Genomic DNA, 18,324 nt, shown 5'->3' with positions numbered 1-18,324 from the left:
ATACAGGTAGACGCTGTCCGGCACAGTATATGCAGATAGGCGCTGTCCGGCACAGTATATACAGGTAGACGCAGTCCGGCACAGTATATACAGGTAGACGCTGTCCGGCACAGTATATGCAGATAGGCGCTGTCCGGCACAGTATATACAGGTAGACGCTGTCCGGCACAGTATATACAGGTTGACGCAATCCGGCACATTATATACAGGTAGACGCTGTCCGACACAGTATATACATGTAGAGTCTGTCCGGCACAGTATATACAGGTAGACGCTGTCCGGCACAGTATATACAGGTAGGCGCTGCCCGGCACAGTATATACAGGTAGACGCTGTCCGGCACAGTATATACAGGTAGACGATGTCCGACATATTATATACAGGTAGATGCTGTCCGGCACAGTATATAGAGGTAGACGCTGTCCGGCACAGTATATACAAGTAGGCACTGTCCGGCACAGTATATACAGGTAGACGCTGTCCGTCACATTATATACAGGTAGACGCTGTCCGGCACAGTATATAGAGGTAGACGCTGTCCGGCACATTATATACAGGTAGACGCTGTCCGGCACAGTACATACAGGTAGACGCAGTCCGTCACAGTACATACAGGTAGACGCTGGCTGGCACATTACATACAGGTAGACGCTGTCCGGCACAGTATATACAGGTAGACGCTGTCCGGCACTGTATATACAGGTAGACGCTGTCCGACACAGTATATACAGGTAGACGCTGTCCGGCACAGTATATACAGGTAGACGCTGTCCGGCACAGTATATACAGGTAGACGCTGTCCGGCACAGTATATACAGGTAGACGCTGTCTGGGACATTATATACAGGTAGAAGCTGTCCGGCACAGTATATACAGGTAGACGCAGTCCGGGACATTATATACAGGTAGACACTGTCCGGCACAGTATATACAGGTAGACGCTGTCCGGCACATTATATACAGGTAGACGCAGTCCGGCACAGTATATACAGGTAGACGCAGTCCGGCACATTACATACAGGTAGACGCTGTCCGACACAATATATACAGGTAGGCGCTGTCCGGCACAGTATATACAGGTAGGAGCTGTCCGGCACAGTATATACAGGTAGACGCTGTCAGGCACAGTATATACAGGTAGACGCTGTCCAGCACCGTATATACAGGTAGACGCTGTCCGACACAGTATATACAGGTAGAGGCTGTCCGGCACATTATATACAGGTAGACGCTGTCCGGCACAGTATATACAGGTAGAGGCTGTCCGACACAGTATATATAGGTAGAGCCTGTCCGGCACAGTATATACAGGTAGACGCTGTCCGACACAGTATATACAGGTAGACGCAGTCCGGCACATTATATACAGGTAGACGCAGTCCGGCACATTATATACAGGTAGACATGTCCGGCACATTTTATACAGGTAGATGCAGTCCGGCACAGTATATACAGGTAGAGGCTGTCCGGCACAGTATATATAGGTAGAGGCTGTCCGGCACATTATATACAGGTAGACGCTGTCCGGCTCAGTATATACAGGTAGTCGCTGTCCGACACAGTATATACAGGTAGACGCAGTCCGGCACAGTATATACAGGTAGACGCTGTCCGACACAGTATATACAGGTAGAGGCTGTCCGGCACAGTATATACAGGTAGACGCAGTCCGGCACAGTATATACAGGTAGACGCAGTCCGGCACATTACATACAGGTAGACGCTGTCCGGCACATTATATACAGGTAGACGCAGTCCGGCACAGTATATACAGGTAGACGCAGTCCGGCACATTATATACAGGTAGACGCTGTACGGCACAGTATATACAGGTAGACGCTGTCCGGCACAGTATATACAGGTAGACGCTGTCCGGCACAGTATATACAGGTAGGCGCTATCTGGCACAGTATATACAGGTAGAAGCTGTCCGGCACATTATATACAGGTAGACGCAGTCCGGCACAGAATATACAGGTAGACGCTGTCCGACACAGTATATACAGGTAGACGCTGTCCGACACAGTATATACAGGTAGACGCAGTCCGACACAGTATATAGGGGTAGGTGATGTCCGGCACAGTATATACAGGTAGACGCTGTCCGGCACAGTATATAGGGGTAGGTGCTATCCGGCACAGTATATACTGGTAGGCGCTGTCCGACACAGTATATACAGGTAGACGCTGTCCGGCACAGTATATACAGGTAGACGCAGTCCGGCACAGTATATACAGGTAGACGCTGTCCGGCACAGTATAAGCAGGTAGACGCTGTCCGGCACAGTATATGCAGGTAGACGCTGTCCGGCACAGTATATACAGGTAGACGCTGTCTGGCACAGTATATACAGGTAGACGCTGTCCGGCACAGTATATACAGATAGACGCTGTCCGGCACAGTATATACAGGTAGACGCTGTCCGGCACAGTATATACAGGTAGATGCTGTCCGGCACAGTATATGCAGGTAGACGCTGTCCGGCACAGTATATGCAGGTAGACGCTGTCCGGCACAGTATATGCAGGTAGACGCTGTCCGGCACAGTATATGCAGGTAGACGCTGTCCGGCACAGTATATGCAGGTAGGCGTTGTCTGGCACAGTGTATGCAGGTAGGCGCTGTCCGGCACAGTATATACTGGTAGGCGCTGTCCGGTACATTATATACAGGTAGGCGCTGTCCGGCACAGTATATACTGGTAGGCGCTGTCCGGCACAGTATATACAGGTAGACGCTGTCCGGCACAGTATATGCAGGTAGACGCTGTCCGGCACAGTATATGCAGGTAGACGCTGGCCGGCACAGTATATGCAGGTAGACGCTGTCCGGCACAGTATATACAGGTAGGCGTTGTCTGGCACAGTATATACTGGTAGGCGCTGTCCGACACAGTATATACAGGTAGACGCTGTCCGGCACAGTATATACAGGTAGACGCAGTCCGGCACAGTATATACAGGTAGACGCTGTCCGACACAGTATATACAGGTAGACGCTGTCCGACACAGTATATACAGGTAGACGCAGTCCAGCACAGTATATAGGGGTAGGTGCTATCCGGCACAGTATATAGCTATCTGGCACAGTATATACAGGTAGACGCTGTCCGGCACATTATATACAGGTAGACACTGTCCGGCACATTATATACAGGTAGACGCTGTCCAGCACAGTATATACATGTAGATGCTGTCCGGCACATTATATACAGGTAGACGCTGTCCAGCACAGTATATACAGGTAGACGCTGTCCGGCACAGTATATACATGTAGATGCTGTCCGGCACATTATATACAGGTAGAGGCTGTCCGGCACAGTATATACAGGTAGGCGCTGTCCGGCACAGTATATACAGGTAGACGCTGTCCGGCACAGTATATATAGGTAGTCGCAGTCCGGCACAGTATATACAGGTAGGCGCTGTCCGGCACATTATATACAGGTAGACGCTGTCCGGCACAGTATATACAGGTAGACGCTGGCTGGCACAGTATATACAGGTAGACGCTGTCCGGCACGGTATATACAGGTAGACGCTGTCCGGCACAGTATATACAGGTAGAAGCTGTCCGACACAGTATATGCAGGTAGGAGCTGTCCGGCACAGTATATACAGGTAGACGCAGTCCGACACAGTATATGCAGGTAGAGGCTGTCCGGCACAGTATATACTGGTAGACGCTGTCCAGCACAGTATATGCAGGTAGATGCTGTCCGGCATAGTATATGCAGGTAGACGCTGTCCGGCACAGTATATGCAGGTAGCCGCTGGCCGGCACAGTATATGCAGGTAGACGCTGTCTGGCACAGTATATACAGGTAGACGCTGGCCGGCACAGTATATGCAGGTAGACGCTGTCTGGCACAATGTATACAGGTAGGCGCTGTCCGGCACAGTATATACTGGTAGGCGCTGTCCGGTACATTATATACAGGTAGGCGCTGTCCGGCACAGTATATACTGGTAGGCGCTGTCCGGCACAGTATATACAGGTAGACGCTGTCCGGCACAGTATATGCAGGTAGACGCTGCCCGGCACAGTATATACAGGTAGACGCTGTCCGGCACAGTATATACAGGTAGACGCTGTCCAGCACAGTATATACAGGTACACGCTGTCCGGCACAGTATATACAGGTAGACGCTGTCCGGCACAGTATATGCAGGTAGACGCTGTCCGGCACAGTATATGCAGGTAGGCGTTGTCTGGCACACTGTATACAGGTAGGCGCTGTCCGGCACAGTATATACTGGTAGGCGCTGTCCGGTACATTATATACACGTAGGCGCTGTCCGGCACAGTATATACTGGTAGGCGCTGTCCGGCACAGTATATACAGGTAGACGCTGTGCGGCACATTATATACAAGTAGATGCTGTCCGGCACAGTATATACAGATAGACGCTGTCCGGCACAGTATATACAGTTAGGAGCTGTCCGACACAGTATATACAGGTAGACGCTGTCCGACACAGTATATACAGGTAGACGCTGTCCGACACAGTATATACAGGTAGACGCAGTCCGGCACAGTATATAGGGGTAGGTGCTGTCCGGCACATTATATACAGGTAGACGCAGTCCGACACAGTATATACAGGTAGACGCAGTCCGGTACAGTATATACAGGTAGACGCTGTCCGGCACAGTATATACGGGTAGATGCTGTCCGGAACAGTATATACAGGTAGAGGCTGTCCGTCACAGTATATACAGGTAGGCGCTGTCCGGCACAGTACATACAGGTAGACACTGTCCGGCACAGTATATACAGGTAGAGGTTGTCCGGCACAGTATATGAAGGTAGACGCAGTCCAGCACAGTATATAGGGGTAGGTGCTGTCCGGCACAGTATATACAGGTAGACGCAGTCCGGCACAGTATATAGGGGTAGGTGCTGTCCGGCACAGTATATACAGGTAGACGCTGTCCGGCACATTATATACAGGTAGATGCTGTCCGGCACAGTATATAGGGGTAGGTGCTGTCCGGCACAGTATATACAGGTAGACGCTGTCCGACACAGTGTATACAGGTAGACGCTGTCCGACACAGTATATGCAGGTAGACGCTGTCCGGCACAGTATATACAGGTAGACGCTGTCCGGCACAGTATATACAGGTAGACGCTGTCCGGCACTGTATATACAGGTAGACGCTGTCCGGCACATTATATACAGGTAGATGCTGTCCGGCACAGTATATACAGGTAGACGCTGTCCGGCACAGTATATACAGTTAGGAGCTGTCCGGCACAGTATATACAGGTAGACGCAGTCCGACACAGTATATACAGGTAGACGCTGTCCGACACAGTATATACAGGTAGATGCAGTCCGGCACAGTATATAGGGGTAGGTGCTGTCCGGCACAGTATATACAGGTAGACGCAGTCCGGCACAATATATAGGGGTAGGTGCTGTCCGGCACATTATATAAAGGTAGACGCAGTCCGACACAGTATATACAGGTAGACGCAGTCCGGCACAGTATATACAGCGAGACGCTGTCCGGCACAGTATATACGGGTAGATGCTGTCCGGAACAGTATATACAGGTAGAGGCTGTCCGGCACAGTATATACAGGTAGGCGCTGTCCGGCACAGTATATACAGGTAGACGCTGTCCGGCACAGTATATACAGGTAGAGGCTGCTGGCACATTATATGCAGATAGACGCAGTCCGGCACAGTATATAGGGGTAGGTGCTGTCCGGCAGAGTATATACAGGTAGACGCTGTCCGGCACATTATATACAGGTAGATGCTGTCCGGCACAGTATATAGGGGTAGGTGCTGTCCGGCAAAGTATATACAGGTAGACGCTGTCCGGCACAGTATATACAGGTAGGCGCTGTCCGGCACAGTATATACAGGTAGACGCTGTCCGGCACATTATATACAGGTAGATGCTGTCCTTCACAGTATATACAGGTAGACGCAGTCCGGCACAGTATATACAGGTAGGCGCTGTCCGGCACAGTATATACAGGTAGACGCAGTCCGGCACATTATATACAGGTAGAGGCTGTCCGGCACATTATATACAGGTAGACGCAGTCCGACACAGTATATACAGGTAGACGCAGTCCGGCACAGTATATACAGGTAGAGGCTGTCCGGCACAGTATATGCAGGTAGACTCAGTGCGGCACAGTATATAGGGGTAGGTGCTGTCCGGCACAGTATATACAGGTAGACGTAGTCCGGCACAGTATATAGGGGTAGGTGCTGTCCGGCACAGTATATACAGGTAGACGCTGTCCGGCACATTATATACAGGTAGATGCTGTCCGGCACATTATATAGGGGTAGGTGCTGTCCGGCACAGTATATACAGGTAGACGCTGTCCGGCACAGTATATACAGGTAGGCGCTGTCCGGCACAGTATATACAGGTAGACGCTGTCCGGCACATTATATACAGGTAGATGCTGTCCGGCACAGTATATACAGGTAGACGCTGTCCGGCACATTATATACAGGTAGATTCTGTCCGGCACAGTATATACAGGTAGACGCTGTCCGACACAGTATATGCAGGTAGGAGCTGTCCGGCACAGTATATACAGGTAGACGCAGTCCGACACAGTATATGCAGGTAGATGCTGTCCGGCACAGTATATACAGGTAGACGCTGTCCGGCACAGTATATACAGGTAGACGCTGTCCGGCACATTATATACAGGTAGACGCTGTCCAGCACAGTATATACATGTAGATGCTGTCCGGCACATTATATACAGGTAGACGCTGTCCGGCACAGTATATACATGTAGACGCTGTCCGGCACAGTATATACATGTAGATGCTATCCGGCACATTATATACAGGTAGAGGCTGTCCGGCACAGTATATACAGGTAGGCGCTGTCCGGCACAGTATATACAGGTAGACGCTGTCCGGCACAGTATATAAAGGTAGTTTCAGTCCGGCACAGTATATACAGGTAGACGCTGTCCGGCACAGTATATACAGGTAGGCGCTGTACGGCACAGTATATGCAGGTAGATGCTGGCTGGCACATTATATACAGGTAGAGGCTGTCCGGCACAGTATATACAGGTAGATGCAGTCCGGCACAGTATATACAGGTAAGCGCTGTCCGTTACAGTATATACAGGTAGACGCTGTCCGGCACAGTATATACAGGTAGGCACTGTCCGGCACAGTATATACAGGTAGACGCTGTCCGGCACAGTATATACAGGTAGATGCTGTCCGGCACAGTATATGCAGGTAGACGCAGTCCGGCACAGTATATAGGGGTAGGTGCTGTCCGGCACAGTATATACAGGTAGACGCAGTCCGGCACAGTATACAGAGGTAGGTGCTGTCCAGCACAGTATATACAGGTAGACGCTGTCCGGCACATTATATACAGGTAGATGCTGTCCGGGACAGTATATAGGGGTAGGTGCTGTCCGGCACAGTATATACAGGTAGACGCTGTCCGGCACAGTATATACAGGTAGGCACTGTCCGGCACAGTATATACAGGTAGACGCTGTCCGACACAGTATATGCAGGTAGAAGCTGTCCGGCACAGTATATGCAGGTAGACGCAGTCCGGCACAGTATATACAGGTAGATGCTGTCCGGCACATTATATACAGGTAGATGCTGTCCGGCACAGTATATAGGGGTAGGCACTGTCCGGCACAGTATATACAGGTAGACGCTGTCCGGCACAGTATATACAGGTAGACGTTGTCCGGCACAGTATATACAGGTAGGCACTGTCCGGCACAATATATACAGGTAGACGCTGTCCGACACAGTATATGCAGGTAGAAGCTGTCCGGCACAGTATATGCAGGTAGAAGCAGTCCGGCACAGTATATACAGGTAGACGCTGTCCGGCACAGTATATACAGGTAGACGTTGTCCGGCACAGTATATACAGGTAGGCACTGTCCGGCACAGTATATACAGGTAGACGCTGTCCGACACAATATATGCAGGTAGAAGCTGTCCGGCACAGTATATGCAGGTAGACGCAGTCCGGCACAGTATATACAGGTAGGCGCTGTCCGGCACACTATATACAGGTAGACGCTGTCCGGCACAGTATATACAGGTAGGCACTGTCCGGCACAGTATATACAGGTAGGCGCTGTCTGGCACAGTGTATACAGGTAGGCGCTGTCCGGCACAGTATATACAGGTAGACGCTGTCCGGCACAGTATATGCAGGTAGGCACTGTCCGGCACAGTATATACAGGTAGACGCTGTCCGGCACAGTATATAGGGGTAGGCGCTGTCCGGCACAGTATATACAGGTAGACGCTGTCCGGCACAGTATATACAGGTAGACGCTGTCCGGCACAGTATATACAGGTAGGCGCTGTCTGGCACAGTGTATACAGGTAGGCGCTGTCCGGCACAGTATATACAGGTAGACGCTGTCTGGCACAGTGTATACAGGTAGGCGCTGTCGGGCACAGTATATACAGGTAGACGCTGTCCGGCACAGTATATACAGGTAGGCGCTGTCTGGCACAGTGTATACAGGTAGGCGCTGTCCGGCACAGTATATACAGGTAGACGCTGTCCGGCACAGTATATGCAGGTAGGCACTGTCCGGCACAGTATATACAGGTAGACGCTGTCCGGCACAGTATATAGGGGTAGGCGCTGTCCGGCACAGTATATACAGGTAGACGCTGTCCGGCACAGTATATACAGGTAGACACTGTCCGGCACATTATATACAGGTAGATGCTGTCCGGCACAGTATATACAGGTAGACGCTGTCCGGCACAGTATATACAGGTAGACGCTGTCCGGCACATTATACACAGGTAGACGCTGTCCGGCACAGTATATACAGGTAGACGCTGTCCGACACAGTATATGCAGGTAGAAGCTGTCCGGCACAGTATATGCAGGTAGAAGCTGTCCGGCACAGTATATACAGGTAGACGCTGCCCGGCACATTATATACAGGTAGGCGCTGTCCGGCACAGTATATACAGGTAGACGCTGTCCGGCACAGTATATACAGGTAGAGGCTGTCCGGCACAGTATATACAGGTAAGCGCTGTCCGTTACAGTATATGCAGGTAGTTGCTGGCTGGCACATTATATACAGGTAGACGCTGTCCGGCACAGTATATACAGGTAGATGCAGTCCGGCACATTATATACAGGTAGACGCTGTCCGGCACATTATATACAGGTAGGCGCTGTCCGGCACAGTATATACAGGTAGATGCAGTCCGGCACAGTATATACAGGTAGAGGCTGTCCGGCACAGTATATACAGGTAAGCGCTGTCCGGCACAGTATATACAGGTAGATGCAGTCCGGCACAGTATATGCAGGTAGAGGCTGTCCGGCACAGTATATACATGTAGATGCTGTCCGGCACAGTATATACAGGTAGACGCTGTCCGGCACAGTATATACAGGTAGATGCAGTCCGGCACAGTATATACAGGTAGAGGCTGTCCGGCACAGTATATACAGGTAGGCGCTGTACGGCACAGTATATGCAGGTAGATGCTGGCTGGCACATTATATACAGGTAGAGGCTGTCCGGCACAGTATATACAGGTAGATGCAGTCCGGCACAGTATATACAGGTAGAGGCTGTCCGGCACAGTATATACAGGTAAGCGCTGTCCGGCACAGTATATACAGGTAGGCGCTGTACGGCACAGTATATGCAGGTAGATGCTGGCTGGCACATTATATACAGGTAGAGGCTGTCCGGCACAGTATATACAGGTAGATGCAGTCCGGCACAGTATATACAGGTAGAGGCTGTCCGGCACAGTATATACAGGTAGATGCTGTCCGGCACAGTATATACAGGTAGACGCTGTCCGGCACAGTATATACAGGTAGAGGCGGTCCGGCACAGTATATACAGGTAGACGCTGTCCGGCACAGTATATACAGGTAGAGGCTGTCCGGCACAGTATATACAGGTAAGCGCTGTCCGGCACAGTATATACAGGTAGACGCTGTCCGGCAAAGTATATACAGGTAGACGCTGTCCGGCACAGTATATACAGGTAGATGCAGTCCGGCACAGTATATACAGGTAGAGGCTGTCCGGCACAGTATATACAGGTAGATGCTGTCCGGAACATTATATACAGGTAGACGCTGTCCGGCACAGTATATACAGGTAGATGCAGTCCGGCACAGTATATACAGGTAGACACTGTCCGGCACATTATATACAGGTAGACGCAGTCTGGCACATTATATACAGGTAGACGCTGTCCGGCACATTATATACAGGTAGACGCTGTCCGGCACAGTATATACAGGTAGATGCAGTCCGGCTCAGTATATACAGGTAGAGGCTGTCCGGCACAGTATACACAGGTAGATGCTGTCCGGCACAGTATATACAGGTAGACGCTGTCCGGCACAGTATATACAGGTAGAGGCTGTCCGGCACAGTATATACAGGTAGACGCTGTCCGGCACAGTATATACAGGTAGAGGCTGTCCGGCACAGTATATACAGGTAAGCGCTGTCCGGCACAGTATATACAGGTAGACGCTGTCCGGCACAGTATATACAGGTAGGCGCTGTCCGGCACAGTATATACAGGTAGACGCTGTCCGGCACAGTATATACAGGCAGATGCAGTCCGGCACAGTATATACAGGTAGAGGCTGTCCGGCACAGTATATACAGGTAGATGCTGTCCGGCACATTATATACAGGTAGACGCTGTCCGGCACAGTATATACAGGTAGATGCAGTCCGGCACAGTATATACAGGTAGAGGCTGTCCGGCACAGTATATACAGGTAAGCGCTGTCCGGCACAGTATATACAGGTAGATGCAGTCCGGCACAGTATATGCAGGTAGAGGCTGTCCGGCACAGTATATACATGTAGATGCTGTCCGGCACAGTATATACAGGTAGACGCTGTCCGGCACAGTATATACAGGTAGATGCAGTCCGGCACAGTATATACAGGTAGAGGCTGTCCGGCACAGTATATACAGGTAGGCGCTGTACGGCACAGTATATGCAGGTAGATGCTGGCTGGCACATTGTATACAGGTAGAGGCTGTCCGGCACAGTATATACAGGTAGATGCAGTCCGGCACAGTATATACAGGTAGAGGCTGTCCGGCACAGTATATACAGGTAAGCGCTGTCCGGCACAGTATATACAGGTAGGCGCTGTACGGCACAGTATATGCAGGTAGATGCTGGCTGGCACATTATATACAGGTAGAGGCTGTCCGGCACAGTATATACAGGTAGATGCAGTCCGGCACAGTATATACAGGTAGAGGCTGTCCGGCACAGTATATACAGGTAGATGCTGTCCGGCACAGTATATACAGGTAGACGCTGTCCGGCACAGTATATACAGGTAGAGGCTGTCCAGCACAGTATATACAGGTAGACGCTGTCCGGCACAGTATATACAGGTAGAGGCTGTCCAGCACAGTATATACAGGTAAGCGCTGTCCGGCACAGTATATACAGGTAGACGCTGTCCGGCACAGTATATACAGGTAGGCGCTGTCCGGCACAGTATATACAGGTAGACGCTGTCCGGCACAGTATATACAGGTAGATGCAGTCCGGCACAGTATATACAGGTAGAGGCTGTCCGGCACAGTATATACAGGTAGATGCTGTCCGGCACATTATATACAGGTAGACGCTGTCCGGCACAGTATATACAGGTAGATGCAGTCCGGCACAGTATATACAGGTAGACACTGTCCGGCACATTATATACAGGTAGACGCAGTCCGGCACATTATATACAGGTAGACGCTGTCCGGCACAGTATATACAGGTAGATGCAGTCCGGCTCAGTATACACAGGTAGAGGCTGTCCGGCACAGTATACACAGGTAGATGCTGTCCGGCACAGAATATACAGGTAGACGCTGTCCGGCACAGTATATACAGGTAGAGGCTGTCCAGCACAGTATATACAGGTAGACGCTGTCCGGCACAGTATATACAGGTAGAGGCTGTCCGGCACAGTATATACAGGTAAGCGCTGTCCGGCACAGTATATACAGGTAGACGCTGTCCGGCACAGTATATACAGGTAGGCGCTGTCCGGCACAGTATATACAGGTAGACGCTGTCCGGCACAGTATATACAGGCAGATGCAGTCCGGCACAGTATATACAGGTAGAGGCTGTCCGGCACAGTATATACAGGTAGATGCTGTCCGGCACATTATATACAGGTAGACGCTGTCCGGCACAGTATATACAGGTAGATGCAGTCCGGCACAGTATATACAGGTAGAGGCTGTCCGTCACAGTATATACAGGTAGATGCAGTCCGGCACAGTATATACAGGTAAGCGCTGTCCGGCACAGTATATACAGGTAGAGGCTGTCCGGCACAGTATATACAGGTAGATGCAGTCCGGCACAGTATATACAGGTTAGCGCTGTCCGGCACAGTATATACAGGTAGAGGCAGTCCGGCACAGTATATACAGGTAGACGCTGCCCGGCACATTATATACATATAGGCGCTGTCCGGCACAGTATATACAGGTAGAGGCTGTCCGGCACAGTATATACAGGTAGATGCAGTCCGGCACAGTATATACAGGTAGAGGCTGTCCGGCACAGTATATACAGGTAGATGCAGTCCGGCACAGTATATACAGGTAGATGCAGTCCGGCACAGTATATACAGGTAGAGGCTGTCCGGCACAGTATATACAGGTAAGCGCTGTCCGGCACAGTATATACAGGTAGATGCTGTCCGGCACAGTATATACAGGTAGACGCTGCCCGGCACATTATATACAGGTAGACGCTGTCCGGCACAGTATATTCAGGTAGACGCTGTCCGGCCCAGTATATAGGGGTAGGTGCTGTTCGGCACAGTATATACAGGTAGATGCAGTCCGGCACAGTATATACAGGTAGATGCAGTCCGGCACAGTATATACAGGTAGAGGCTGTCCGGCACAGTATATACAGGTAAGCTCTGTCCGTTACAGTATATGCAGGTAGATGCTGTCCGGCACATTATATACAGATAGGCGCTGTCCGGCACAGTATATACAGGTAGGCGCTGTCCGGCACAGTATATACAGGTAGACGCTGTCCGGCACAGTATATACGGGTAGGCGCTGTCCGGCACAGTATATACTGGTAGGCGCTGTCCGGCACAGTATATACAGGTAGATGCAGTCCGGCACAGTATATACAGGTAGATGCAGTCCGGCACAGTATATACAGGTAGAGGCTGTCCGGCACAGTATATACAGGTAGATGCAGTCCGGCACAGTATATACAGGTAGAGGCTGTCCGGCACAGTATATACAGGTAAGCGCTGTCCGTTACAGTATATGCAGGTAGATGCTGGCTGGCACATTATATACAGGTAGAGGCTGTCCGGCACAGTATATACAGGTAGATGCAGTCCGGCACAGTATATACAGGTAGAGGCTGTCCGGCACAGTATATACAGGTAAGCGCTGTCCGGCACAGTATATGCAGGTAGATGCTGGCTGGCACATTATATACAGGTAGTGGCTGTCCGGCACAGTATATACAGGTAGATGCAGTCCGGCACAGTATATACAGGTAGAGGCTGTCCGGCACAGTATATACAGGTAAGCGCTGTCCGTTACAGTATATGCAGGTAGTTGCTGGCTGGCACATTATATACAGGTAGACGCTGTCCGGCACAGTATATACAGGTAGATGCAGTCCGGCACATTATATACAGGTAGACGCTGTCCGGCACATTATATACAGGTAGGCGCTGTCCGGCACAGTATATACAGGTAGATGCAGTCCAGCACAGTATATACAGGTAGAGGCTGTCCGGCACACTATATACAGGTAAGCGCTGTCCGGCACAGTATATACAGGTAGATGCAGTCCGGCACAGTATATGCAGGTAGAGGCTGTCCGGCACAGTATATACATGTAGATGCTGTCCGGCACAGTATATACAGGTAGACGCTGTCCGGCACAGTATATACAGGTAGATGCAGTCCGGCACAGTATATACAGGTAGAGGCTGTCCGGCACAGTATATACAGGTAGGCACTGTACGGCACAGTATATGCAGGTAGATGCTGGCTGGCACATTATATACAGGTAGAGGCTGTCCGGCACAGTATATACAGGTAGATGCAGTCCGGCACAGTATATACAGGTAGAGGCTGTCCGGCACAGTATATACAGGTAAGCGCTGTCCGGCACAGTATATACAGGTAGGCGCTGTACGGCACAGTATATGCAGGTAGATGCTGGCTGGCAAATTATATACAGGTAGAGGCTGTCCGGCACAGTATATACAGGTAGATGCAGTCCGGCACAGTATATACAGGTAGAGGCTGTCCGGCACAGTATATACAGGTAGATGCTGTCCGGCACAGTATATACAGGTAGACGCTGTCCGGCACAGTATATACAGGTAGAGGCTGTCCAGCACAGTATATACAGGTAGACGCTGTCCGGCACAGTATATACAGGTAGAGGCTGTCCGGCACAGTATATACAGGTAAGCGCTGTCCGGCACAGTATATACAGGTAGACGCTGTCCGGCACAGTATATACAGGTAGGCGCTGTCCGGAACAGTATATACAGGTAGACGCTGTCCGGCACAGTATATACAGGTAGATGCAGTCCGGCACAGTATATACAGGTAGAGGCTGTCCGGCACAGTATATACAGGTAGATGCTGTCCGGCACATTATATACAGGTAGACGCTGTCCGGCACAGTATATACAGGTAGATGCAGTCCGGCACAGTATATACAGGTAGACACTGTCCGGCACATTATATACAGGTAGACGCAGTCTGGCACATTATATACAGGTAGACGCTGTCCGGCACAGTATATACAGGTAGATGCAGTCCGGCTCAGTATATACAGGTAGAGGCTGTCCGGCACAGTATACACAGGTAGATGCTGTCCGGCACAGTATATACAGGTAGACGCTGTCCGGCACAGTATATACAGGTAGAGGCTGTCCAGCACAGTATATACAGGTAGACGCTGTCCGGCACAGTATATACAGGTAGAGGCTGTCCGGCACAGTATATACAGGTAAGCGCTGTCCGGCACAGTATATACAGGTAGACGCTGTCCGGCACAGAATATACAGGTAGGCGCTGTCCGGCACAGTATATACAGGTAGGCGCTGTCCGGCACAGTATATACAGGTAAGCGCTGTCCGTTACAGTATATGCAGGTAGATGCTGGCTGGCACATTATATACAGGTAGAGGCTGTCCGGCACAGTATATACAGGTAGATGCAGTCCGGCACAGTATATACAGGTAGAGGCTGTCCGCCACAGTATATACAGGTAAGCGCTGTCCGGCACAGTATATGCAGGTAGATGCTGGCTGGCACATTATATACAGGTAGAGGCTGTCCGGCACAGTATATACAGGTAGATGCAGTCCGGCACAGTATATACAGGTAGAGGCTGTCCGGCACAGTATATACAGGTAAGCGCTGTCCGTTACAGTATATGCAGGTAGATGCTGGATGGCACATTATATACAGGTAGACGCTGTCCGGCACAGTATATACAGGTAGATGCAGTCCGGCACATTATATACAGGTAGACGCTGTCCGGCACATTATATACAGGTAGGCGCTGTCCGGCACAGTATATACAGGTAGATGCAGTCCGGCACAGTATATACAGGTAGAGGCTGTCCGGCACAGTATATACAGGTAAGCGCTGTCCGGCACAGTATATACAGGTAGATGCAGTCCGGCACAGTATATGCAGGTAGAGGCTGTCCGGCACAGTATATACAGGTAGGCGCTATCCGGCACAGTATATACAGGTAGACGCTGTCCGGCACAGTATATACAGGTAGATGCAGTCCGGCACAGTATATACAGGTAGAGGCTGTCCGGCACAGTATATACAGGTAGGCGCTGTACGGCACAGTATATGCAGGTAGATGCTGGCTGGCACATTATATACAGGTAGAGGCTGTCCGGCACAGTATATACAGGTAGATGCAGTCCGGCACAGTATATACAGGTAGAGGCTGTCCGGCACAGTATATACAGGTAAGCGCTGTCCGTTACAGTATATACAGGTAGACGCTGTCCGGCACAGTATATACAGGTAGGCACTGTCCGGCACAGTATATACAGGTAGACGCTGTCCGGCACAGTATATACAGGTAGACGCTGTCCGGCACAGTATATGCAGGTAGACGCAGTCCGGCACAGTATATAGGGGTAGGTGCTGTCCGGCACAGTATATACAGGTAGACGCAGTCCGGCACAGTATATAGAGGTAGGTGCTGTCCAGCACAGTATATACAGGTAGACGCTGTCCGGCACATTATATACAGGTAGATGCTGTCCGGCACAGTATATAGGGGAAGGTGCTGTCCGGCACAGTATATACAGGTAGACGCTGTCTGGCACAGTATATACAGGTAGGCACTGTCCAGCACAGTATATACAGGTAGACGCTGTCCGGCACAGTATATACAGGTAGGCACTGTCCGGCACAGTATATACAGGTAGAGGCTGTCCGGCACAGTATTTACAGGTAGATGCAGTCCGGCACAGTATATACAGGTAGAGGCTGTCCGGCACAGTATATACAGGTAGATGCAGTCCGGCACAGTATACACAGGTAGAGGCTGTTCGGCACAGTATATACAGGTAGACGCTGTCTGGCACATTATATACAGGTAGATGCTGTCCGGCACAGTATATACAGGTAGACGCTGTCCGGCACGGTATATACAGGTAGACGCTGTCCGGCAAAGTATATACAGGTAGACGCAGTCCGGCACAGTATATACAGGTAGACGCTGTCCGGCACAGTATATACAGGTAGACGCTGTCCGGCACAGTATATACAGGTAGATGCAGTCCGGCACAGTATATACAGGTAGATGCAGTCCGGCACAGTATATACAGGTAGAGGCTGTCCGGCACAGTATATACAGGTAGATGCAGTCCGGCACAGTATATACAGGTAGAGGCTGTCCGGCACAGTATATACAGGTAAGCGCTGTCCGTTACAGTATATGCAGGTAGATGCTGGCTGGCACATTATATACAGGTAGAGGCTGTCCGGCACAGTATATACAGGTAGATGCAGTCCGGCACAGTATATACAGGTAGAGGCTGTCCGGCACAGTATATACAGGTAAGCGCTGTCCGGCACAGTATATGCAGGTAGATGCTGGCTGGCACATTATATACAGGTAGAGGCTGTCCGGCACAGTATATACAGGTAGATGCAGTCCGGCACAGTACATACAGGTAGAGGCTGTCCGGCACAGTATATACAGGTAAGCGCTGTCCGTTACAGTATATGCAGGTAGATGCTGGCTGGCACATTATATACAGGTAGACGCTGTCCGGCACAGTATATACAGGTAGATGCAGTCCGGCACATTATATACAGGTAGACGCTGTCCGGCACATTATATACAGGTAGGCGCTGTCCGGCACAGTATATACAGGTAGATGCAGTCCGGCACAGTATATACAGGTAGAGGCTGTCCGGCACAGTATATACAGGTAAGCGCTGTCCGGCACAGTATATACAGGTAGATGCAGTCCGGCACAGTATATGCAGGTAGAGGCTGTCCGGCACAGTATATACATGTAGATGCTGTCCGGCACAGTATATACAGGTAGACGCTGTCCGGCACAGTATATACAGGTAGATGCAGTCCAGCACAGTATATACAGGTAGAGGCTGTCCGGCACAGTATATACAGGTAGGCGCTGTACGGCACAGTATATGCAGGTAGATGCTGGCTGGCACATTATATACAGGTAGAGGCTGTCCGGCACAGTATATACAGGTAGATGCAGTCCGGCACAGTATATACAGGTAGAGGCTGTCCGGCACAGTATATACAGGTAAGCGCTGTCCGGCACAGTATATACAGGTAGACGCTATCCGGCACAGTATATACAGGTAGGCGCTGTCCGGCACAGTATATACAGGTAGACGCTGTCCGGCACAGTATATACAGGTAGATGCAGTCCGGCACAGTATATACAGGTAGAGGCTGTCCGGCACAGTATATACAGGTAGATGCTGTCCGGCACAGTATATACAGGTAGACGCTGTCCGGCACAGTATATACAGGTAGAGGCTGTCCAGCACAGTATATACAGGTAGACGCTCTCCGGCACAGTATATACAGGTAGAGGCTGTCCGGCACAGTATATACAGGTAAGCGCTGTCCGGCACAGTATATACAGGTAGACGCTGTCCGGCACAGTATATACAGGTCGGCGCTGTCCGGCACAGTATATACAGGTAGACGCTGTCCGGCACAGTATATACAGGTAGATGCAGTCCGGCACAGTATATACAGG

The sequence above is a fragment of the Dendrobates tinctorius genome, unplaced genomic scaffold (assembly GCF_039654945.1).
Source record: "Dendrobates tinctorius isolate UK_male_01 unplaced genomic scaffold, ASM3965494v1 ptg000331l, whole genome shotgun sequence".
Lineage (NCBI taxonomy): Eukaryota > Metazoa > Chordata > Amphibia > Anura > Dendrobatidae > Dendrobates > Dendrobates tinctorius.
The sequence above is the reverse complement of the archived record's forward strand: the minus strand, read 5'-3'. Positions refer to the sequence as shown.